This window comes from Tamandua tetradactyla, chromosome 17 (genome assembly GCF_023851605.1).
Source record: "Tamandua tetradactyla isolate mTamTet1 chromosome 17, mTamTet1.pri, whole genome shotgun sequence".
NCBI lineage: Eukaryota > Metazoa > Chordata > Mammalia > Pilosa > Myrmecophagidae > Tamandua > Tamandua tetradactyla.
In genome coordinates, this window is record NC_135343.1 from 24,412,877 (window position 1) to 24,439,150 (window position 26,274).

Consider the following 26,274-nt stretch of genomic DNA (forward strand, 5'->3'; position numbering starts at 1 on the left):
CATATATGGGTACACAGACATAAATGTGAATGCCGGTATTAATAGCTGAATGTTATTTGTGTGTAGTAATGGTTGAATGTATAATGCATAATGTTTAAAATCAGAAATAATGATATAACTATGGATGAAATATTGAAATAACCTCATCTCTGCCTAACAAAGTTGGAGGTTAAGAACAGTCATAAATGACTGCTTTAAGGAATTTTTTTTTTAATTGCATGGAAAATGTAAGAGAGTACACAACTAATTTCTGATATGAAGTTTCTTTGTGACTTCTCTATATATTGCCCATCATATAATACATGACAAAATATTAATTGATTGGGAATGCAAGTGTTGCAATTTAGACATGTTTTATGTATTTAACCAACCAATGAGGTGTTGGAGAGCGCTATTGTTGGAGAAGCCATAAAATATCGCTAACATGGCTGCTGTGGCTGATGCAAGGCAACACAAAATGGCTGACCCGAATTCTGCCCTCCGCCTTAGCAAGAACAGTGGCCAATCCCAGATATCTGCCCTCTGCCCTAGCAACAACGGTGACCAATCCCAGAAATCTGCCCTCTGCCCTCGCAACAACAGTGACCAATCCTGGTAATCTGCCCTCCAGCCTAGCAATAACGACCACCAATCCCAGGCCGACATGTGTCCCTGCATGCTTCCCAGCCTATATAAGCCTGTGCACTTCCTGAATAAAGCAGACGCCTTCCATTTTCCTCTGAGGGTTGTCTCCTGAGTCGTGTGCTGTGTTTCTGTGTCTGTGTAAGTGACTCAGTACGGACAACAATGAGGAGATTTAGAGAAATTATGTTTTCATACCCATTTCAGGACTGAAATGACCAAAAAACAGCTAAAATTTACATGAAAGCATAAGCTCCATCAGTTCATTTACTTTAAAGTATTTAAAAGAATGATGTTAGGGCTAAATGAGTTATGAGAACCAAGTACATCACAATCAAGTGCTTTAAAAAAAGTACGATTGATTTAATATATTTCTCAGTATATTTGTTAGAATAGACTTTATATTTAATTTAGCAGGAATCTGTACTCAACACGTAAGCAGCCATTTTAATGAGTGCAATACAATGTTACTGATAAAAACATTAATTTATATACTGATAAAAAATTATCTTGTTTTCTGGGGGGTTATCTGTTTCCAGAAAATAAATATCTATATAACTTTTGCTACTCAACTTCTACATCGGGAGAAATTTCAATAGGTCATATGTGGCAGGCACTTTTTTTAGCATAAATTATTTTAGAAGTGGTTATTGAATAGCAGTAATTGATAATCCAGAGGCTTCAGAATTATTGACTCTGCAAGGTGTTTCCTTGATTCTGTACATTGACCAGCCAGACAGACAATTCATTTTGACTAGATCTTTAAATAAATCTTTAAATGAGCACCTCTCTTGTTTGCTATCCTATTCACAAATAGTGTATTAGTTTAGGAAGTCACTGGATGTCAACGTTTTACCAAAATCTGCTTTCCAGTATTATTTTTGACTAGCAAGTTTACCATTCTTAAATATAACAGAGATTAAGTGCCTTTATTGTTTTGATGTTAGAAAGAAAGGGGGAAAAATTCTATGTGACAAAACATAGAAGCTATTTGGAGAATGGATGTTGTCTTTTAATAGAGCCAAATGTCTATATTGTATTGATCACACCACTTGAGGAGAAATAAATCTAGCAATAAAGGGGTTGATTCTTTCTGCTGCCAATATGTCTGTATCTTGCTTTGGGCTTGCAAAGACATAGTTGAATAGTTACTACAAAAATGTATGGCCCACAAAACCTAAAATCATCACGATTTGGCCCTTCACATAAAAAGTTGTTGATTGAATCAAAATTATCAGACTCATAGACATAAAGTGCTTCAACAATATAACTCAACTTAGTTCAAAATGTCCAAGAAAAGTTGATTTCAAGTTACATTAAATTGTGTCATTTTTCTACCAAAAATGAATCTAAAATTTAGTAGAAGAAAGGACTTTAATGACCCACTATTTATTTTTCTTTCAGGTTTTATTCAAAGAGGATTAGATTTCCACAGAGTCTACTACTTGAGTATTATGAAAATAAAGGTAGATTTGTGAAATATATTTAATATTGTATTTCCCCCCCCCCTTGAAAATAAGTATCAAACTGCTGAAGAAACCTCATTCTAAATCTTAGGTATAAAAACAAAAAAACTACAACCCACTGTACTGACTTATTTTTAAAAATTACTGATTAGATTTAATTAAATGACAAATAAGAACAATCTGTTTTCTTATACTGGTTATTTGAGTGAATACACTTTCCTTATCGTATTGTTGGTGTCATCGTCATTTTGTGATCACACTTGTGTAAATACATTAGAAGCACTAGATCACTGAAGATGAAGAAACTCGTATGGTCTTTTGCTTTTAACATGACACTAAATTTCTGGTTAATTGTACAGTGCCTAAAGACCTTAAAGAATAAATATAACTTTCTAGCCAATTTACTTCATGGCTGACGATGGCTTAAAAATGACTAGAATTTATCATATTAAGTGAATTTTAAAATTAAGTAATGGCGATCCATCAAGGCAACTGTCTCCCAGCCTGTCTTGTTGACAGCATATAAATTTGCTATTAATAGAATAGTAAAGTTCATGGATAACCATTAATGTGGTTATAGAATGAGACATTGAGCTGACTACTGGGAGAACAGAGAATGAAGTAAATTACTACTATTTTTTTTTCTGTCACCCTGAGTATCAGATATTTATTATTTTCAGGTAGGTGTCACTCACATATATGAATAATAGGCTGGATTCTATATATTGGAAGTTTATGAAGACAAAAAAATAGTTGAAAATGAGCACATACTTTAAAATAAAGCACATACTGTCTTAATATTCATTCAACATGTAAATATATGCAATCAGCTATGAATATTTTGTTCAGAATTTTTGCAGCTATGTTCATTAGGAAGATTGGTCTGTAGTTTTCCTTTCTTATAGCATCTTTACCCAGTTTTGGTATTAAAATGATATTAGCTTCACAGTGAGTTAGGTAGAGTTCCTTTTCCCTCAGTTTTTTGGAAAAAATTGAGCAGGATTGATGTCAGTTCTTTTTGGAATATTTGATAAAATTCCCCTGTGAAGCCATTAGGCCTGGGGCTTTTCTTTGAAGGAAGATTTTTGATGATGGATTGAATCTCTTTACTTGTGATAGATTTGTTGAGATCTCATATTTCTTCCTTAGTTGGTGTAGCTTGTTTGTGTGTTTCCAGGAATTTGTCCATTTCATCTAAATTGTCTAGTTTATTGGCATATAATTGTTCATAGTATTCTCTTATGATTTCTTTTATTTCTTCAGGGTCTGTGGTAATGCACCCCTTCTCATTTCTGATTTTATTTGCATCCTCTTTTTTTTTTTGTCAATCTTGCTAGTGTCCCTTCAATTTTATTGATTTTCTCAAATAACCAATTTTCGGTTTTATTGATTCTTTCTATTGTTCTTTTGTTCTCCTTCATTTAACTCTGCTTTAATCTTTGCTATTTCTCTTATTCTATTTGCTTTGGGGTTAGTTCACTGTTCTTTCTCAAGTTCCTCCAGGTGAGCTCTTAAGTCCTCAATTTTCGCTCTTTCTTGTTTTTCAATATAGGTATTTAGGACAACAAATTTCCCTCTCAGCACAGCCTTTGCCACATCCCACAAGTTCTGACATGTTCTATTCTCATTTTCATTCATTTCCACATAGCTAGTGATTTCTCTAGCAATTTCTCCTTTGATCCACTGGTTGTTTAAGAGTTTGTTATTTAATCTCCATATATTTGTGAATGTTCTCATTCTTTGGTGGTTATTGAGATCCAGCTTCATTCCATTGTGATCAGAGAAGTTGCTTTGAATTATTTCAATGTTTTTAAATTTATAAAGACCTGTTTTGTGCCCCAGCATGTGATCTATCCTGAAGAATGTTCCATGAGCACTAGATAAGAATGTATATCTGGTGTTTTGGAGTGCAATGACCTATATATGTCTGTTAGGTCTAATTCATTTATTAAGTTGTCTAACCTCTATTTCCTTGTTGATCTTCTGACTGGTTATTCTATCTAGAGAGGAGAGTGGTATATTGAAGTCTCCTACTATTTCTGTTGAAACGTCTACTGCTCCCTTCAGTTTTGCCAATGTCTGTCTCATGTACTTTGGAGCTCCTTGATTGGGAGCATAAACATTTATGATTGTTATTTCTTCTTGGTGAGTTTTCCCTTTAATTGACACATAGTGTCCTTCCTTGTCTCTTATTATGTCTTTACATTTAAAGTCTACTTTGTCTGGTGATGGGGTTCAGGTGTGTGGGGTGTGGGGTGAGTAGCAGTTCACAGGGTGGCACAGGTGAAGGAGAGTGTTCAAGGAGCACAGCTTGGCTTACTTCCTAGGTCCCATCTTGCTGTCCGTGCTCTCTTGTGGGCTCTGGGCTTCTGTGTTAGGCTCAATTTCTCTGCTTTTCAGCTTCTCAGCCCCTGCAACCAGGGCCACCCTATGTAGTACAGCAGGCTCTCCCAGGTAAGTAGCACTCTTGAATCACTGATTCAGTCACCTTCCCATGCCTTCTCTAACTTTTCCTTGGAGCTGGGCTGAACTGGATCTACCTTATACTGCCATCTGCCTGGAAATTCTGCACTACTGTTATTTTATTTATTTATTTATTTATTTATTTGCATGGGCAGGCACCGGGAATCAAACCCTGGTCTCTGGCATGCTAGAACTCTGCCTGTTGAGCCACTGTGGCCCACCCTGCACTATTGGCATTTTTTAAATTAGATTTAGTTGTGCCTTGCAAAAGAACGAAAGTCAAAACAACATCACAAAAAACTTATTTAACCATGAAGTCTAAAAGCTGTAAAACACAAATGTGAAATAATTCCAATCCTTGACAGATAAAATGTTTCAGCCCTATATTGTCCTATTTTTTGTATTTCAGGTAAAATTTAACTTAGCTCAACAGTATGCAAAAAAGGAAATCCAAGGAGATTTACACCCCTGGGAGTCATGCCCCACGAATGAGGGAAGGCAGTGAATTCTGTAGAGTTGGCATAGAGAGCAAAGTCACATTTGAACAACAAAAGAGGTTCTCTGGGGGTGATTCTTATGCATAATTGTAAGTAGGCGTCACTTCTCCTTTATAGGAATAAGTTTCATAGGGGTAAGCCTCAAGATTGAATTCCCCAGATGGGGAAATTTAATATTTTTTTCCTTTCTCCCTAGTCTCCCAAGGCAACTTTGCAACTATCTATCTAACTATCTAACTATCTATCTATCTATCTATCTATTTATTTTTCAACTTTTTTTTGGTTTTTGTGAAAAATAACATATAGACAAAAAGGCAATAAATTTAAAATCACAGACAATTTCCCTCTTTGAAGAATCCAGAACAAAAAATATAACAGCACTGATCCTACACCTGATCCTTGGGGTTTCCAAATGTTATGGACAAACTCATTGGTACCAGAGATAAGGAGAATAAAATGAATAGAACGTCTTAGGTTTAGCCTATGAATTTAATTTTATTTATAGGAACATATAGTTAAAAGTTTTTTTTATGATTTGTTAAATAGTGAAGTGTGGGAGACAGTAAAAAAAATCTACCTATGAATCTTTTCTATTCTCTAAAAGTATAGTATTTGAGAAGTTCTTGACATCTTAAAGTGTTTAGTAATTTCAGGGAGAAGTAGTTGATTTTTTGAAAATAAAAACAAAAAGAACCAAAAATGCTTAGATAGGCCCTTTTCCTTTTCTCATCCTGATACCTATCAAAAGCAACGGCCATTAGAGAAATGCAAATCAAAACCACAATGAGATATCATCTCACACCCACCAGAATGGCCATTATCAACAAAACAGAAAATGACAAGTGCTGGGGAGGATGTGGAGAAAGAGGCACACTTATCCACTGTTGGTGGGAATGTCAAAGGGTGCAACCACTGTGGAAGGCAGTTTGGCGGTTCCTCAAAAAACTGAATATAGAATTGCCATATGACCCAGCAATACCATTGCTAGGTATCTACTCAAAGGACCTAAGGGCAAAGACACAAACGGACATTTGCACACCAATGTTTATAACAGCATTATTTACAATTGCAAAGAGATGGAAACAGCCAAAATGTCCATCAACAGATGAATGGCTAAACAAACTGTGGTATATACATATGATGGAATATTATGCAGCTTTAAGACAGAATAAACTTATGAAGCATGTAATAACATGGATGGACCTAGAGAACATTATGCTGAGTGAGTCTAGCCAAAAACTAAAGGACAAATACTGTATGGTCCCGCTGATGTGAACCAACATTCGAGAATAAACTTGGAATATGTCATTGGTAACAGAGACCAGCAGGAGTTATTAAAGGGTAAGATAATGGGTAATTGGAGCTAAAGGGATACAGACTGTACAACAGGACTAGATACAAAAACTCAAAAATGGACAGCACAATACTACCTAATTGTAATGTAATTATGTTAAAACACTGAATGAAGCTGCATCTGAGCTATAGTTTTTTTGTTTTTTTGTTTGTTTGTGTTTTTTGTTTTTTCCTTTTTTTATATATTTTGTATATTTTTTATTTATTATTATTATTATTATTTTTATTTTTTTCTCTATATTATCATTCTATATCTTTTTCTGTTGTTTTGCTAGTTCTTTTCCTAAATTGATGCAAATGTACTAAAAAATGATGATCTTACATCTATGTGAGGATATTTAGAATTACTGATTGCATATGTAGAATGGAATGATTTCTAAATGTTGTGTTAATTTCTTTTTTTTTTAATAAAAAAAAAAAAAGCAATGGGTTCTCTGCCTGATGTGCTCAGCGACTAATTCCTGAGAAGCAGGGGTTTCAAAGAGAGAAAGAGCTTTTTGTGACGTGTAAAGCAGGAGAGCAGATGGCCTACTGGCCTAAAAATCTGTCTCCCCAGACTGCAATAATTCTAATGGTGGTATAGTATCAAAAGATGGGAATTTATAGGATAATGAGCACAATGACTCTAGTGATGTAATTAGAGGTGATATAATTATTGAGCATGTGCAGACTGATTACATGCTTACTCACAGAACATATGTAAGAAATGGCAACCTTAATATGATGATGGGCATAATTTTTGGTATTATAATTAGGTATAAGTCACTTATAGATTAAAGTCTAAGCTACTGCACATGTCAGGCAGGCCCACTTTGGTTAGATTCATTTTTGATTATTAAAATAACTTTTGAATTGGGGTGTGTCAGTTCTGAACTGACCCAAGGCCCTTCATTAATAAGCATTAGAGGCTGTCTTTAGTGATCATAAGACTCTAAAGTAAAAAAAAAAAGACTGGATAAAATGTGTACAAATCAAAGTCAGTCTTGAGGTTTTTTACAATCACAAGGGCATAAGATAAAGGCTATACAATCATTACTAGAGATCAAAGCAGCTGGATTACAGTTCAGAGATTTCAGGAATTTCCTTCTGTCTACTCTAATATGCCAGAAAGTAAAAAAGAAATACCTATATAATGATTCAGCAATCATAATCTTCCTTAAATAATAACTTCTGAGTTACAATCCTAAACAGAGCTTATACTTCTTGCTGGATGTGAATGTCTTCTTTCTTTTTACTTTCTGTGTTTTATCATGCAGAAATTTGTTTTTTCTAACAAATACATCTAAACATCACCTTGTGAAATTTCATATAATAAGAAAAGGTGTAATTAAATAAGAATATGATCCACTAAAAGCATTCATTGTTCAAATTCATTTTGTCCATGTTTTTTAATATGCAAGAATAATGAGATGCTTCCAGCGAGCAGTAATGGCCATGGCTATTCAGGATTCACATGTAACTGTGGGCAAAGAGCTGAAAAATTCCCTAAAGAAGAAAAAGAATGGGCGGGCCATGGTGGCTCAGTAGCACAGTTCTCACCTGCCATGCCCGAGATCCGGGTTTGATTTCCGGTGCCTACTCACGCAAAAAAAAAAAAAGAAAGAAAATTATAGCCAGGGTCACAGTATCATCTGGAAGATGGCTAAGATACTGTGGATGGCAGAGGTTCTGTAGGATGCTGTGGATCAGAAAAGGATCATTTTTCTGATGACAATCAAGCAATGGAAGCTGACAATGAAGATGATATTGAACCTTGTGACAAAGAAAATTAAAATCCTGTAGAATCTGGTGTGGGAACTAATACAGACTGGGCAGATGCCATGGCTAAGATCCTTAACAAAAAAATCTCCTAAAAGCAAACCCACCATTTTGGTCAAAATCCAAAAGCTGGAAAAGGAAAAAGAAAAATTAAAGCAAGAGAGACTAGAGAAAAAAAAAAACAGCTTGGTAATAAAGGGGAGTGGGAAATGATGTGCAGAGTAAAGCCAGATGTTGTCAAAGACAAACAGAGAGAAATCATCAGAGAATTGCAACAAGGGGTGTGGTGCAATTATTTAATGCTGTTCAGAAGCATCAAAAGAATGTCGATGAAAAGGTTAAAGAAGCTGGAAGCTGGAAGCTGTATTAGAAAGTGCGCTAAGTTGGTATCAACAGTTCCTAAGGAAGATTTTATCAGTAAATATTTCTACCTGGCCAGCAAGATTGCAATTGCTACTATTCTTACAAGTTTATGTATTAATTACGGATATTGGTGTATTGATATAGTATCATTAATGTTTCTAGAAATGGCAATACCAATTCATAATTAAAATAAACTATTTGAAGTTACTACTCCTCTGCCCTTCTAACTGATAGATCTAAATGTTTACAGATTTGGGGGAGGACGGTTGGTGCCTATTTTCATGAGCTATTAAGAAACCTTGGTAGTAAATTGGTGGTAAATCATCAAAACTGATTTTGGGTGGTGATTTTATTTTTAAATAATCTGGAACATATTTTGGTTTAAGAAATACTCCAAATTTATTTTATAATCTTTCCTTTTATATACTAAGTACTATAGATAACAATTTAGATTTATTTTAAATTTTGGGTTCTTTTTGTATGAGAGATTTCATGAGATGAAACTCTCACGATTGAGTTATGCAATGAAACACAATTTCTTAGGAAGTATATTTGAAATGTTTTAGGTGTTTTTTCCTGAATATTTGAATTGGCTTAACTTATCTTTATGGACTGGCCAGTAAAATGGTGGAGTCAGACAGCAAGTAGTCTGTATCAGAACTCTGCATCTGATTTGAGACTTAATTCCATATTGTTGTATTAAAAGTTATTAAATTGGGAGACTTTTAGCATCTACCTGTTAAATGAAAGGAAGAGAAATGTTTAATATAATTCCAAGGTTTTTATAAAATGGGTCTAAGATCTAAAGTTTACAAAGAAATTATTTAATTAAAGTGATCTTTTCCTTTTATTTAAAGATCCACTCCTTTCTCCACCATTCCATAATAAAAATAGTTTTCCCTTACTATCCACTTGTACTTACTTACATCTACTATACATTGATGGTTATCCTCCCCTAAATGCTATGTGCTAGAACAGAGATGTTTATATTTTCAAACCCATTTGAGTTTTTTATATAACTCAAGTTAAATTAGTCCATGGTCTGGTATTTGTAATTATAAAGGAGGGTGTGCACCCATTATATTAAGTGGTTAAACCAGCGAAGTTCAAAATGCACTTTCGTGTTTATCCCAACTTTTGAACTTTAGTGTCTTATTTAATTATAGAATTATAGAATTACTGCCATTTTGTCAATCTAATATAAATAAAGGTGAATAAATGTTCCTTAAGAGTAATACAACAGGGCTGACTATCCCAGTATAACAACACAGATAAGTAAACATTTTAAACATAAAGTGTAACCTAACACTTAGAAAACTTTGAGAAAAAAAATTTGTGCCACTTAAAAAAGTTTCTTCCCAAAACTAAAGATTATGCTTTAATTCTGGTTATTAATTTATTTCTGGATCATCCTAAAGCTTTGCAAAGATTCTTTTGAGTAGAACATTCAGGTAATAGAAATGGGAAAATAAATTCTAGTTTATCAAAAATTCGTTTGGGGAACGTACATTCATGTTAATAGTCCTTGGTTTAATTTAGAAAAACTGAACAAGATTTTCAAAGTGAAAGCAAGGAAGAGAATATTCTCAGATATTCTTCTTTGAGAAATTATTTAATCCCAAGGTAAAATTGAGTTGCTACTATTAAAAAAAAAAAAAAGAAGAAGAATGAAACTACCCCACACAGAGAATATATGCCATATATACTTTTCTCTAGCTTACCTGTTGGGAAAGGCAATATCTGCATTTGCCCCTACAATAATTCTGCATCTTGAAACCCTGACATTTAATTATTCTACAAGTATTTTGCACTGATCTTTCTTCTTTTCCTTCCTTTTCCTCCTGAGACCTGATCAAATTTACTGAAACCACCTGGTACAGCGCTCATACACCTTAAGGAGTTTCTCCAATGCTGTTTCAATTATAAACTTAAAAGCCACTTGTAATTAGGTTTTTACTTGGTTTTATACTAGCTTCTCAGCCTTTTGCAATCATGCCTTTTTTCCTCTATTAAAATTATGGGGGCCTTAGTCACTGTTTTTGTTCTAATAACAAACATCTACACATGCCTCTGTTAATACCATCATTATGAGTAATTGGGACTCTTTGGGAAGATGGTGGAATAGGATAGGTGAGGTTACCTGGCTCTGTGGAACAGTTAGAGAAGTGACAGAAAAATCATTGAGAAAGCAAGTCCAGGGTACAAGTGACCAGAGAGAGACTTATACATTATATAGGGAGGACCTGATTAAAAAGCAGAGAAATTATGATTGAGAGAATAGGGTGAGTATACTCACCTGTGACTGCATCTGGGGTGAGTTGCAATGTGCAGGCCAGAGCAGGTACTGAAGGAGTGGCACAATCCTCCACTCCCTCTTCTATAGCAGCTTGGGAGATCTTCCCTCTCAGCACTACAGCTGGTACTTCCTGTGGGGAATATGGTAGCCAGCAGACTTGGTTTACGTAGGTACAGAGGCCTTGCAGTACACAGTACCTACCCCCTACCCAGAGGCAGGCTGCTATGGGTTCCTGGTTTTGGCTGAGATTGGGGGATTGTTCCCTTTAGAGGAGGGGAAGACACACAGCTGAGCTGAGTTGAAAATTGTCAGGCAAAAGAGAATCCCTGGGTCCCACTACCTCTATCCCTTCCCCATGGAGGCCTGGAGCACTCACAGCATGTATAGGTAGAGAGGCAGGGACAGAGGAGTGAGCAGCACTGCATAGTAAGCACTCCAAGGCTGGCTTGGGGTAGGGGTAGTTGAAATACTCAGTCCCACAGTCCAAGGAAATGTGGGAGTCTGGGCCTACTGGACCTATCATACCCCCCAAGTGGATTCTTTGCTGAGGTGCACACTGCCCACCTCCCAGCCCCAGAGTAAGTAGCTTGCAGTGTGCAGGGGAGACCTGTGGCTTTGTTTATATTTTCACTTGGCTGGGTCCTGGCCCAGCCAGCTGACTTAGTCAGGAAGACATTCCTGAGTGCAAGAGGTGGCCCAAGAGTGTCTTCTGCTTGGAAGATGCAAAAAGTACAGATCTTCAATTAGAGCTGCACCTCCTGCATGAGGTCCTGGTTTGGGATTGGCATGGAGTTACTAACAAACCAAGTGCCAAAGGAGACCTTCAGTGCAAACCCAAGCAGCTACAAAATTTTAGATGAGTTAGGTAATCAACTTTCAAAATAACTTTATCAAGATAATCAAATTCCTTGAAGCCAAAAGAAAATAAAAAAGCACATGAAGATGAAGGCAGATGTGACCTAGCCAGTTGACCAAATTAAAACACTGGAGAAGACACAGAATTTGGAACAAATAATAAAAGATATTCATACAAATCTCCTAAATAGCTTCAGTGGGTTAGCTAAAGACATAAGGAAATCAAGAAGATACTGAAAAGTAAAGAATAAATAGAAAATAGCAGATCTTATGAAAATGAAAGATGCTGTAGATCAAATTAAAAATATACTAGAGAGACACAGCAGCAGATTTGAAGAGGCAGAAGAAAGAATAAGAGGACAGGGCAACTGAATTTGAATGCACAAAAAAACAAATGGTGAAAAGATGGAAAAATTGGAATTGGATCTCAGGGAAATGATGGATAGCATGAAGCATGCAAACATAAGAATCACCGGTGTTCCAGAAAGAGAAAATAAGTGTGAAGGGCTAGGAATGTTGTTTGAGGAAATAATTGGGGAAAATTTCCCAACACTTATAAAAGACATAAATATGTAAATCTAAGAGGCCCAACAAACTCCAAATAGAATAAATGTGAATAGACCCACTCCGAGATACACACTAATCAGACTGTCAATTTTGCTGAAGAGAAGAAGGAAGTCCTGAAAGAAGCAAGAGAAAAATGATCCACCAAATACAAGGGAAAACACATAAGACTAAGTTTGAACTCCTCAGTAGGCACAATGGAAGTGAAGAGGCAATGGTATGATGTATTTAAGATTCTGAAAGAGAAAGATTTCCAGCCAAGAATTCTTTATCCAGCAAAGTTGTCCTGCAAAAGTGAGGAAGAGATAAAAATTTTCACAGACAAACAAATGCTGGGAGATTTTGTTAACAAGAAACCTGTCCTGCAAGAAATACTTATTGGAGTTCTGATGGCTAAAAAAAGACAGATGAGCAAGGTCTGAGGAAAAAATATATATATAGATCTGATGAATAGAAACCAAAGAATAAGGTGGTAGATTCAAGAACTGCCTTTACAGTAGTAATTTTGAAGGTTAGTGGACTAAAATCACCAATTAAAAGATACAGATTGGCAGAAATGGGCTAAAAAAGTATTATCCATTTATCTATTGTTTACAAGATACTCATCTTAGACCCAAGGATACAAATTGATTGAAAGTAAAAGGATGGAAAAAGATATTCTACACAAGCTGTAACCAAAACAAAGCAGGAGTAGCTGTACTTATATCAGACAAAATAGACTTTAAATGCAAAAATTCCATAAGAGACAAGAAAGGACGCTACATATTAGTAAAAGGGGCAATTCACCAAAAAGAAATAACAATCATAAATATTTATGCACCAGTCAAGGAGCTCCAAAGTACATGAGGCAAACATTGGCTAAACTTAAGGGAACAATAGATGTTTCATTAATACTAGTGTTCATACACCTCTCTCTTCTATAGATAGAACCAGAGAAAGGAACAATAAGGAAATAGAGAATCTAAACAATGTAATAAATGAATTAGACCCAACAGATATCTATAGATTGTAACACTCTAAAACACCAGGATATACATTCTTCTCTAATGCTCATAGAATGTTCTCCAAGATAGATTATATGCTGAGGCACAAAATAGATCTTAATAAATCTTAAAAGATTTAAATTATTCAAATCTCTTTCTCTGACCACAATGGAATGAAACTGGAAATTATTAACCATCAAAGAACCAGAATGTTCACAAATATATGGAGATATAATAAAACATTCTTAAACAATCAGTGGGTCAAAGAAGAAATTACAAAAAGCATTCAGTAAATATCTGGAGAAAAGTGAAATATGAGAATACAACATATTACATCTTATGGAATGTGAGCAAAGTCAGTGTTAGAAGGGAAATTTATTGCCCTAAATGTCTACATTTAAAAAAAAAAGAAAGAGCAAAAATCAAGAGCTTGACTCTTTTTACCTGGAGGAACTAGAGAAAGAACAGCAAACTAACCCCAAAGAAAATATAAGAATAAAAAGAACAAAGATTAAAGCAGAAATAAATAATTGGAGAACAACAAAAACAACAACAAAAAGTAATAAAAGGAATCAGTAAAACCAAAAGTTTGTTCCTTGAGAAAATCAATAAAATTGATGGACCCTTAGCTAGGCTGACAAAGAAAAAAAGAGAGATGATAAAAATAATTAAAATCATAAATAAGAAGGGAGTGATTACCATGAGCCCTAAGAAATTTAAAAAAAAAATCAGAAGATATTATGTACAACTGTAAGCCAACAAATTAGTCAACACAGATGAAATAGACAAATTCCTAAAAACACACAAACAACTTACACGGACTCAAGAAGAAATAGAAGACCTCAACAAACCAATCACAAGTAGAGATTCAATCAGTCATCAAAAATATTCCTAGAAAGAAAAGCCCAAGGCTAGATGGCTTCCAAGGAGAACTTCACCAAACATTTCAAAAAGAACTAACACCACTTCTGCTCAAACTCTTCTAAAAAACTGAGGAAAAAGGAACACTACCAAATTCATTTTATGACACTAACTTCACTCTAAAACCAAAATCAGATAAAGATACTACAAGAAAGGAACACTATATGCCAATCTCCCTAATGAATATTAATACAAAAATTCTCAACAAAATACTAGCAAATCAAATCCAATGGCACATTAAAAGAATTATACACCACAACCAAGTGGGGTTTATTCCAGGCATGCCAAATGGTTCAACAGAAGAAAATCAATCAGTGTAAAAGAACACTAATTAATTGAAAGGGGAAAAAACACAAGATCATTTCAATTGATATTGAAAAAGCATTTGACAAAATTTAGCATTCTTTATGAAAATACTTTAAGAGGTAGGAATCAAAGGAAACTTCCTCAACATGATAAAAGGTATATAATAAAAACCCATAGCCAGCATCATACTCAAACATGAGAGACTGGACACTGTCACCACTATTACTCAACATTGTACTAAAAGTTCTAGCAAGAGCAATCAGGCAAGACAAAGAAATAAAAGGCATCCAAATTGGAAAGGAAAAAGTAAAACTTTTATTATTTGCAGATGACATGGTCCTGCACTTGGAAAATCCCAAGAAATCTATGACAAAGCTAGTTGAGCTAATAAATTCAGCGAAGAGGCAGGATACAGGATTAATGTACAAAAATGAGTAATGCTTCTATACACAAGTCATGATCTCACTGAGAAGACAATTAGGGAAAACATTCTAATCAGGATAGCAACTTAATAAATCAAGAATCTAAGAATAAACTTAACCGAGAAGTAAAAGATCTATACACAGAAAACTACAAAGCTTTGCTAAAAGAAATCAAAGAAGACCTAAATCAGTGGAGAGACAGTCTGTTTTCATGGATAGGAAGGTTAAATGTCATTAAGATGTCAGTTCTACCCAAATTGATCTACAGATTCAATGCAATAGCAATCAAAATTCTGACAACCTACTTTGAAGACTTGGAAAAGCTAGGTTTCAAATTTATTTGGAAGGAAAAGAGGACTTAAATAGTCAAAAAACATCGTAAAAAAGAAGAATGAATCAGGAGGACTTACACTTCCTGATTTTAAAACTTATTATAATACAATTTGGTATTGGCACAAACACAGACATATTGATCAATGGAACCAAACCAAGAAGGCAGAGCTAGTCCAACAAATCCGGTCAATTGATTTTTGACAAGGCCCCCAAATTCACTGAACTGGGACAGAATATTCTTTTAAAAAATGTGCCTGAGAGAACTGGATATCCATAGTCAAATGAATAAAAGAGGAACCCCTACCTCACACCCTATACAAAAATTAAATCAAAGTGAATCAGAGACCTAGATAAAAGAGTCAGTACCATAAAACTCCTGGGAGAAAATATAGGAAAATATAGAAGAAAATATACCTTCAAGACCTAATAATAAGAGGTGGTTTCTTAGACCTTACACCTACAACACAAGCAACAAAAGAAAAAATAGATAAACGGAAATTCCTCAACACAAATGCTTCTGTGCCCCAAAGGACTTTTTCAAAAAGGTTAAGAGGCAGCCAACTCAATGGTGGAAAATATTTGAAAATCAAGATGTTGGCAGGCAATGTTGTCTCTCCAGAGACATTCTGGGACTGGCTACAATGATCCTTGGGTCTTTGGTTCTTCTGTCACATGGTAATACTCATAGCAATGCTTCTCTTTTTTCTTCCAGGCTTTGTTGAATTCCAGCTTCTTTCCTATAAGGCCCCCAGAAATAGGATAATGACCCATCCTGATTCAGTTGCCATACTTTAACTAAAAAATGATATTTCCCAAAGGTCCTATTTGTAATAGTTCTTACCCACAGGAATAGATTTAGGACATGTTTTTCTGGTGTATGTAACTCCAAGCCACCACAGCCCCCAATTTCTAAACCCTAAGCCTGAATTAACATCTTATATGCACGTCAAAAATCCTTCTTCCCTCAGCTTTTGGCCCCTAAATGCAATTTTTAGATGACTCAATATGTAATACTTTACTCTTTTTCATATGTTTTCCATATCAAATGAAAGCTAGAGACAGGATTCAGTAAAGCTTGGGGAAATAAAATACCAGTTGAAACTATATAAAAATTTTTGCTGTCTGTTTTCCATATGAAACAGGAAAGCAGCTATTGATGAGGGAAAGCTTTCAATCTTTTACCATTGAATATGATTTTAGCTGTAGGTTTTATATATACCTTGCATCATGTTGAGGAAGTTTCCTTCTATTTCTATTTTTCTAGGTGTTTTTATGATAGGATGCTGAATTTTGTTACATACCTTTCCTGCATCAATTGAGATGATTATGATTTTTTTCTCTTTGTTTTGTTGATGTGATGTATTATATTAATTGATTTTCTTATGTTGAGCTATCTCCACATCTGTTATAAAATCCATTTGAGCAAAGTTTATAATTCTTTTAATGTGCTGTTGGATTCAATTTGCTGGCATTTTGTGAGGGTGTGTGTGTGTCTACATTCATAAGAGAAATTGGTCTATAAATTCTCCTGTCTTGTAGTATCTTCATCTGGTTTTGCTATTAGGCTGATGCTGGCCTCATACAATGAGTTAGGCAGTGTTCCTTCCTGTTCACCTGTTGGAAGCAATTGAGCAGAATTGGCATTTATTCTTCGAATTGACCTGTAAAGCCATCTGGCCTGGGCTTTTCTTTGTGGGGAGGATTTTGATTATTGACTCAATCTCTTTGCTTGCAATTGGTATGTCAAGGTCTATTTCTTGTAGAGTCAGTGTAGGTTATTTGCATTTTTCTAGGCATGTGTCCATTTCATTTAGGTTATCTAATTTGTTGACATACAGTTGTTCATTATATCCTCTTATGATCCTTTGTATTACTGTGGGGTCAATAGTAATGCCTCCCTTTCATTTATGATTCTATTTATTTGTGTCTTTGCTCTTCTTTTCTCTCTCAGTCTGCCTAAGGGTTTGTCAATTTTATTGATCTTTTCAAAGAACAAACTTTAGGTTTTAATCCTTTCTATTGATTTTTTAATTCTCAAGTTCATTTATTTCTGCTCTCATCTTTGTTATTTCTTTTCTTCTGCTTACTTTGGGATTAGTTTGCTGTTCTTTTTCTAGTTCCTCCTGGTTTGCAGTTAGGTCTTTGACTTTAGCTTTTTATTCTTTAATGTAAGTGCTTAGGGTATAAATTTCCTTCTCAGCATTGGCTTTGCTGCATCCCCTAAGTGTTGCTATGTCATGTTCTCATTTTCATTTGCCTCAAGATATTTATGGATTTCTTTGCAATTACTTCTTTGACCCACTGATCATTTAAGAGAGTGTTATTTAATTTCCATATATTTGAGGATTTTCTAGTTCTCTGTTTGTTATTGATTTCTAGGTTTATTCCATTATGGTTAGAGAAGGTGCTCTGTATGATTTCAATCTTTTTAAATTTATTGAGACTCGCATTGTGATCCAACATGTGGTCCACCTTTAATAATAATTCATGTGCACTTGAGAAGAGTGCATGCCCTGCTGTTTCCAGGAGCAACATTTCATATATGTTTGTTAGGTCTAGTTTGTTTATCACATGACTTATCTGTTTCTCCGACCTGGATGTTCTATCTATTGATGAAAGTGGTGTATTGAAATCTCCAACTATTATTTTAGTGGTGTCTATTTCTCCCATCAGGTTTGCTAGTTTTTGTCTCAGGTATTTTGGAGAACTGTTGTTAGGTGCATAAATATCTATGATTATTATTTCTTCTTGGAGGATTGTCCCCTTTTATTAATACCTAGTGTCCTTCTTTGTCTCTTATAACAGCTTTGGCTTAAATTCTATGTTATCTGATATTATTTTAGTTTCCCAGCTTTATTTGCATGGAATATGTTTTTCCACGCTTTCACTTTCAATGTATTTGTGTCTTCATCTCTGAGGGAATCAATTTTTTTTTTTTTTTTTCTTTTACATGGTCAGGCACCAGCTATCAAACCCAGGTCTTCGGCATGGCAGGCGAGAACTCAGCCTGCCGAGCCAGTGTGGCCTGTCTGGGAATCTCTTTTAACCCATGCTTTAAAAGGCAGTATTTAATTCATACATTTTGTACTTAAGATTTTATATTTCATATCTTTTTAAAAATTTTCTTTCCCTTTATTGCAACCTCCTTTTTTGTATAGTTGATGTTTTGTGTTGTATCTCACTGATTCCTTTCTCATTTTAGTTTCTGCATTCATTCTAAATACTTTCTTTGTGGTTGCCCTGGGGTTTAGCCTACAAATTTGGGAAGATACCAACTTAGCTTTAATAGCATACCTTTTTTTTCCCCTTCCACATGCAAAACAACCTTGAGTATTTCTGTTAGGGCTGGTCTCTAGTGGAACTATCTCAGCTTCTGTTTATCTATGAATATTTAAAACTCTCCCCATTTTTTAAGGATAGTTTTTCCAGATAAAGAATTCTTGGCTGAAAGTTTTTTTTCTTTCAGTACCTTAACTATATCATACTACTGCCTTCTCACCTCCATGGTTTCTGATGAAAAATTGGTACTTTAGACTTATGGAAGAGACTTGGGTGTCACAAATTGCTTTTCTCTTGCTGATTTCAGAATTTTCTCTTTATCTTTGGTATTTGCCATTGGAATTGTATGTGTCTTCAAGTGGGTCTTTTAATATCCACTCCTTTGGATTACATTGTGCTTCTTGGACATATATATTTATGTCTTTCATAAGAGTTGGGAAATTTTCAGCCATTATTTCCTCAAATATTCTTTCTACCCCTTACCAGTCTCTTCATGCATTTTTTGTGCACTTTGTGCTATCATTCAATTTCCTGTGGCATTGCAAATTTTGTCTATTCTTTTCTCTATCTGTTCTTCTGAATATATGATTTGAATTATCCTGTCCTATAGTTTGCTAATTCTTTCTCCTGTCTGTTGAAATCTGCTGCTGTATGCCTCTAGCATATTTTAAATCTCTGTTACTTTGCCTTTCATCCCCATCATTTCTGTTTCATTTTATACTTTCAAATTCTTCATGCTAGAACATTGTCTTAATATCCTTTTTCTCTTTATGCATTTTTTCCTTCATCTCCTTGAACTGATTTAGAAGATTTGTCTGAACATGCTTAATTAGTTGTTCCAACTTCTGAGTCCCCTCTGACAGTTTAGTTTGTTCCCTTGCCTGAGCCATATACCGTTTCTTCATTTGGATTGTAGTTTTTTGCTCATGTCTAGGCATCGGATTATATTAATGCATTAACTCTGAAGATACGTTTCTCCCTCTTGTCTAGGTCTTTATTGTTGATCAGCTTTGTGTTACATCTCTTCTTTGATGCTCAGTCCAACTTATTCTAGACCTTTAGAATAGCCTGTGTTTAACTGTTAAGATTTTCTTAGATCTTCATAGGTTTCTTGCCTTGGATAGGCAGTACACTTTTTAAGACTGCACTGTTTGTGTAATTGTCTCACCCCCAGGAGAGAGCTTTTTTCCCTCTGTTCCTTATCCAGAAATCTTGAACAGTTCTGTTTATTTTTGTGCAGAATTTCCTCCCCAGCTCCTATGATTTGTTTAAATTCTTTCCCTCCTTCAGTGCCCCATTTTCCTACAATTTTCAGTTTTGGGACTCATCTACCTTGCAGCAGTTCAGTTTAATGCCCTTTTAATTTTCTTTAATTTTTTTCTGAGGCTTTTCTGCCTCTGGTTTCTTCTACATTGGAGTATTCAACCCCAGGTAGCCTTGAGAAAGGTGGGTCACTTCAGAAAAGTCCAGTTTACCTTTAGATGTCCAGCCAACTGAAACCAGATTGGCTGTTCTTCCCAGCCTTTCTATCATGGGTCTCTCTTTCCCAGTCGTCGTCCATCAGGTCTCTTTGTGTGCAGCGCTCTGTAGCAGTTGGTGTTCCATACTGGCTACTGTGGACTTAGGTTCTTGTGCCTGGCTATGTATGGAGTTCAAACTTTCTACTGTAAGTCTGCTATCTCAGACTGCTATGGGAATTGCTGGGCTTCACTATCCCTATGTGACTCCCAAGCTAGAGGAACCAAATGAGTTGGTGGGGAACTTGTACCTAACAGAATCCTGGATGGAATTCTCCTACCTGAGAATTTCCTTTGAATCAGTGTTTGTGGGGTCCTTCTCCAGTCTCTACCATCCTCCAGATATGGAAGCAAGTGAAGTTTGTCTTTTTATTCACTAAATCTCTGGGGCAATGTTTTCAGGGGATGTTTATGTGGTTATGTTGATTACATCACTCTGTTTCATTGGTTTTTGGTTGGCATAATTTCTAAGAAGGATATGCTTTAATTGTTTCATTTTCAGTAATGTTTCGCTTCTCTCCTTGGCTGATTATATAATTTTCTCTTTTTGTTTTCAGAAATATGATTACATTTCAACCTAATGTAGCTTATGTTTCTTTTGTTTATGGTTCAATTTCAACCATTATTTTTTAAAATTCCTCCCATCCCAAGGTAGGCTATTTGATTGTCTCACAAATCACTGAGGTACTATTGATTTTTTTCTGAATCATTTTATTCTCTTTGGTTCATTTTCCACTAATTTATATTCCTAAATCTTTGTGTTAATCTTTCTTTCTATAGTGTCTAATCTCTTGTTAATCCTATATAGTCCACTTTTCACTTATGATATTTTTTATTTTATGTGAAAAATTTTAACTTGTGCTTTTTTTAACTCTTACATTTCTCCCTTCATTACATTTCTCCTTTTTTCTTTACATCTTGAGTATACTCACAAGATTAGAAATAGCTGTATTAAAGACTTTGATAATTATTTCATTTATGTCCTTTCTTAGTCTTTTTTTATTGATTTTTTCCTCGCTCCAGGCTATATTTTCCTCCTTTTGTATTTGAACAAAATCTCTTTTCGATGCAGACATTGTGACTTATATTTTTACATATTGGCTTTTATTATATTACTTTGAAAAATGTTTCACTCATTTTTATAAGCAATTATTTTACTTGTGTATCAGTTTGATTGAAGCTTGAATTTAAGGTTTTTAAGCCAGTTCCAACAGCACTAGCTCTATGCATAATTTAGCCCTTCTACTCATTCAAAGTTTCAACCCCTTCTGGGTAAGACTATTTCTTCTCTGTCCCTTTGCCCTACAGGTATCAGTCATCTTGGCCTCCTTAACTCCTGACTTTCAACTCAATGCAACTGCAGGGCTCTGTTTGCCTTCTACCTCCTTGCTCTACAGAATGCTGGCATAATCATATCACTCATCTCATTTGTTTCCTTCCTGCACTGCCCATCTTCTTTTGTCTGAAAATACTTGCTTTCTATATTTTGTCCAATTTTCTGGTTGCATGCAACAACACAGCAATTTCCACATCAGTTAATCTTTCACTGGTGGAAGTGGAAAGCAAAATGTTATTTTCTGAGAACTGTAATTTTTCTGGATTGATTAGACATACCATACTGATTTTATCTATTAGGAATGCAAATGAAGCTGCATATCCATAGTACTTTTGTGTGATAACTTAATTTTTAGAATTAGAAAACTTTAAATGTGCTGTGATTATGAAGGTATAATTCTCAAAAATACTACCCAATGATAAATAACTAAGTCTATATTAGAGAATTGAATTCTTGCAACTGGCTAAAGAAGTCAGCATACCAGCAAATTGACCAGAGGAAGAATATTGGTAGCAAAGTAAAAAATAAATAAAAAGTTACAATTAGTCTTAAGTTACCCAATATTAGAATAAGAAAGACACAAATTAAAATATGAAAGAATAATGATGAATACAATTAAAGCCTATGATGAATTATGTAATTCTATTTGTCCAGCATTAATACTGGGCATTACACCATGGACTTTATACTAATGGGGAGATTTTCATATAGAAGAAATGTTAGAAGAGAGTTATATGTATAGAACTTCTGATGTGATCCTCACGTCTCCAAATATTATCATCTACAAGCATTCATATGTCTGGGAAGCTTTGGAACCAGAAACCTGTATTCTCAGTCTTGAGAATTTCACTACTTTCCTTGCCTTATATGTAATGTATTGTCACTTCTTCCTATATATAGTACGTTAGCTGATCCTGTTTATGTACATCTCTATCACTGATTACATATGATATTAGGTATCACTAGTTATCTATCTCACCACTCAAGAGACTAGACTGGAATTTTCAAAATTTTTAAATCTTGAAAAATCTCCTGAACATTTTTATGCTATTTTCTTCCTGTTTTATGACCTTTTAAAATAGAAAAATCATTCCCCTTTTCTACTGGGACATATATAGAAAATGCACAAACCAAAAGTGAACAGCTCAGGGAATTAACATATAACAAACCCCACATAGCTACCTAACCCATGACACAAATACAACATTGCCAACAGCCAAACATCTCCTTATAATGCCTCTTGATCCTGCCCTGATACTTCCTCCCACTGAAAGCAAAATTTGATCCTCCTTTTTAACAGTATATTTCATGGAATCATATAATATTCAAAACATTTTTTAAAAGTTTTGCATGTGAAATCTTTTTGTGGACATAATATCTGTAGGATTTGTCCATGTCGATATCTCTTTTGAGAAACTTTATCGAAGTACATATGTACTGCTATTTATCCAGGCATTTAAATTTATTTTGTCATGTTTAAAAAAAAATGTGTTCCTCTTTTCTTTAATATAGCTTGATCACAAAATTATCATCATCAAGTCATATATTCATGTATTTTAACATTTATAAAGCACTCTCCATTGAATAATGCACCATCACTCTATATGTCATTAAGGAAAAAGCTGCCAATAAACTATGAAATATTGCCTTAAAACCAATTGCACTTTTGGCTATACTTACTGAAGGAGCTCTTTCGAATATTGATGTTTTATCATACATAATTTTGTGCATGCATAGAAAGAACATTATAAATGTACCATATTGATGAAGTTGTTCCTAACCTTCACGATTAAATGTTCTTATTTATTTACTTACTTACTTAGCTTTAACAATGTCCAAAATTGTGATGTTACGTTCATGTGTCAACTTCCTTAGGGTATGATGTTGAGTGTTTGGTCAAGCAAACATTGGCCTGATTTTTACTGCGAGAGTATTTCATAGATTTAAATCACTCATTGAGTGTATCTATTGGTTGATTACATCTGTAATCAATGAAGGAGAATGCCTTCAGAGATACAAGAAGTCTTGTCCAATCAGTTGAAAGCCTTAAAGGGAATACTAATGATTTCAGCAGTCAGAAAGAATCTCCATCTCTACTTTAGCCAGCCTGCTTACTCCTAGGGAAGTCACTGAAAGCTTCACTGGAGTTCCCAACTTGCAGGCTGCCCTGTGGAATTTGGACTTATCAAGCCCCATGGTGGCATGAGCCAATTCCTATATATATCTCCTGTTGGTTCTGTTACTCTGGAGAATCCTGACTGATACAAAAAGTTACCATGCAGGACTGGTGGTCCAGGGAAGATGGAGGGGCGTGAACGATGTGAGGGGTGCTGCAGATGCAGGGTTGAGCTCAGTGAAAGCTTATGCATCAGGGCTAGAAAGCTGCTTATTAACCAGGCCATAAGTCAGCATTGAGGCAAGTGTCTTAGCCAAAGTAAAAGGATGCTGAGACAACACACAAAACATTTTTGATATTTGTAACATTGTAAAAACAAGAATAAGGCAATAATATATACTTCATAACTTGGAAGAGGTGACAAAATGGAATGGTTCATGTAAATTGTTAAATATATAGAGAGTACCTTTTATTACATATTGGCCATTTTTAGATAGAAGATCTTGAGCAAACCACTTCCCTTCCCTGAAACTCAACTTCATCTTCTGAAAAGCAAAAATGATAGTAAAGATCATTTCTAAATCCTTTTCACTATTTTTTCTAAGATTTTCTTCTTTACTTTAATCTTTGGGTTGTTTGTGATTTTGTGATGGTGGTAACTATTGTAATGGGACCCCAAAATGGTATGTCCCCATTCAATGGAGTGTTGAAATGCTTCAAATAAAATATTGCTTATTTTATCCCTCTCCCCACCCCTCTCAACCTTAGAACAGCCTGGTGAAATAATTGTCTGAGGGGCAGAGGGCATCATGTTGAATATTTATAAAACATGATAAATGAGAGTATAACTATATAATTGTAAGCTCTCCTAAAATTGGGTGGCTCCTTCTGTAATCATATAATTCAGCAGAGAAAAACTAAAAATAGTAGCCTGAAATGCTAGGCTTATACAGACACATAAAAATCTCTGATATTTATGCTGAAATCACAAACTTTTATGCTTTCAGTAAATACAACAAAGATTTTAGGATTGTGGGACTTGCTTTAATAAATTCATACCACATTACACTATATGGATGAAAGATTTCCCTATCTGTCTCCTTCCAATTAATTAATTGGGAAAGCACAGTTTTTCTTAGTACCAACCACACCTCCTCTTTATGATCCTTTTATGCTAATCTCCAATGCAAACTCAGTGTCATACTATTCATCATTACAAACCACTTTGGAGTAGAGTAAGAATTAAGAAAGGAATTTTTTTTCATCTTGGAGAAGCTTCCATGGCAAAGAAAATTCTTATTTTTGTAAGAATTCACCATAGGTTTTCTGAGTAAACTTCCTACAAATGTTGAAATGAATTTAGTATATCCTTGAATTAGTGATGCAGCAATATCTTTGATTAAGCATCATATGGGAATAGTCTATTTTAAGAAATTAATTTTCCATATAGCTGAATCATGCTTGTTGAGCCAACACCTTTAAATATCACACATTTTTGGATTAAAATCTGCATTTGTACACTTGCCTGCTTTTAAATAGACATATAGAATACCATTCAAACTTTTCTTAATGTGTCCATTAAATATAATGACTTTCTCTTTTTATTTTCTGCCTTGTCATAGGCACATATTTTTACTTCATGTTTACTTTCTCTCCTCAGCTTCTTCTCCTTTTTGCCAACGGTGCCTATGCCCAGCTCATTGGTGAGCTGCTCTTAATTCAGTATGACTTGGGAAAACAGGTAATCAAGCTTGTTAGAGTTGTATACTAAACTAATTTGGACAATAACATGCAAATCATTGGGATCAATACTGGATGATTAACATAGATGAACAATACCTACTACCAAGTGAGTAATCCCTGGAAGATGGTACAAAATTTTTTCTGAATTGTAATTTATACATCATTCCATTCTCTTAGGTGATGTTAAATTGAAGAATTTTTGTCACTTAAGGAATTTATGGTTGAATAGGAGTGAAGAGAGGCTATATCTGTGATTGTAGCTAAATGTGATAAGTACTTATAATATACTATTCATTGATGTGCCATACAAGGGGCATGAACACAGAGGAGGGGGGTTGAATACAAGATCTTTAAAACATGTGTAATCTGCATTAAATTGACAGTGTTTTTTATTGCTATTTAACAGCTCACAGAATGTTGTTTGTTTACTTTTGTATCTTTACTATGTTCCAGAGTCTTGACGTTGCCAAAAAACTAGTTTTGAAGAGACAAGGTGTTACTATTTGAATCAAAACGACATTTTCTCTTGTTCTTTTGGCAAAATTTAGCTTGCTTTTATGTGGTTTACCAACAATATTCTTCAATATCTCTCTTAATCTCCAAAAGTAACCTAAAAATATATTTTAAATGTTTTTTCAAAAATGCATGTAAAATCAAACTGTCGAAAATCAAACCCATCATGGCCCAGTCAAATTTTTTAAAGCAAATCCAGTATTTCATAAGCAGTGCACAGCTACCCACACTGCACAGCTACACACTTTCTATAAGTGTCTAAATTGTATACATATTTAACCCTAGTAATGTGCTATCATCATTATCATTATCCTCTACTCTCAAAATAAAATTGAGAAAAATAATGATTTCTAATTAGTTAATAAAATTCAGATCAGGCAGATGCAATTTCAAAGAGGTGAAGTAAATAATGAATTTCTAGATCTGTGTACAATCTATTACAAATAAATTTATCTGAATATCCTAAACTATTCGTAGACAATAATAAATTCAATCAACAGCCTGCAAATAACCTTGTTCATATCCTCAGTTTGCAGTATCTCTTTGCCTTTTCCAGTTATCATAACACT

At 34.6% G+C, this 26,274-nt stretch overlaps 1 long non-coding RNA gene and 1 pseudogene across 1 annotated transcript; both read left to right on the forward strand.

The window, feature by feature from the left end:
* The first annotated feature begins 706 nt into the window (after positions 1-706).
* LOC143661527 (uncharacterized) lies at positions 707-25,189 on the forward strand. Its single transcript, XR_013164657.1, has 3 exons — positions 707-762; positions 2,026-2,087; positions 25,110-25,189. It is a non-coding gene; the product is annotated as an uncharacterized LOC143661527 (long non-coding RNA).
* Positions 7,829-8,709, forward strand: LOC143661660 (RRP15-like protein pseudogene; annotated as a pseudogene).
* Positions 25,190-26,274: the final 1,085 nt, after the last annotated feature.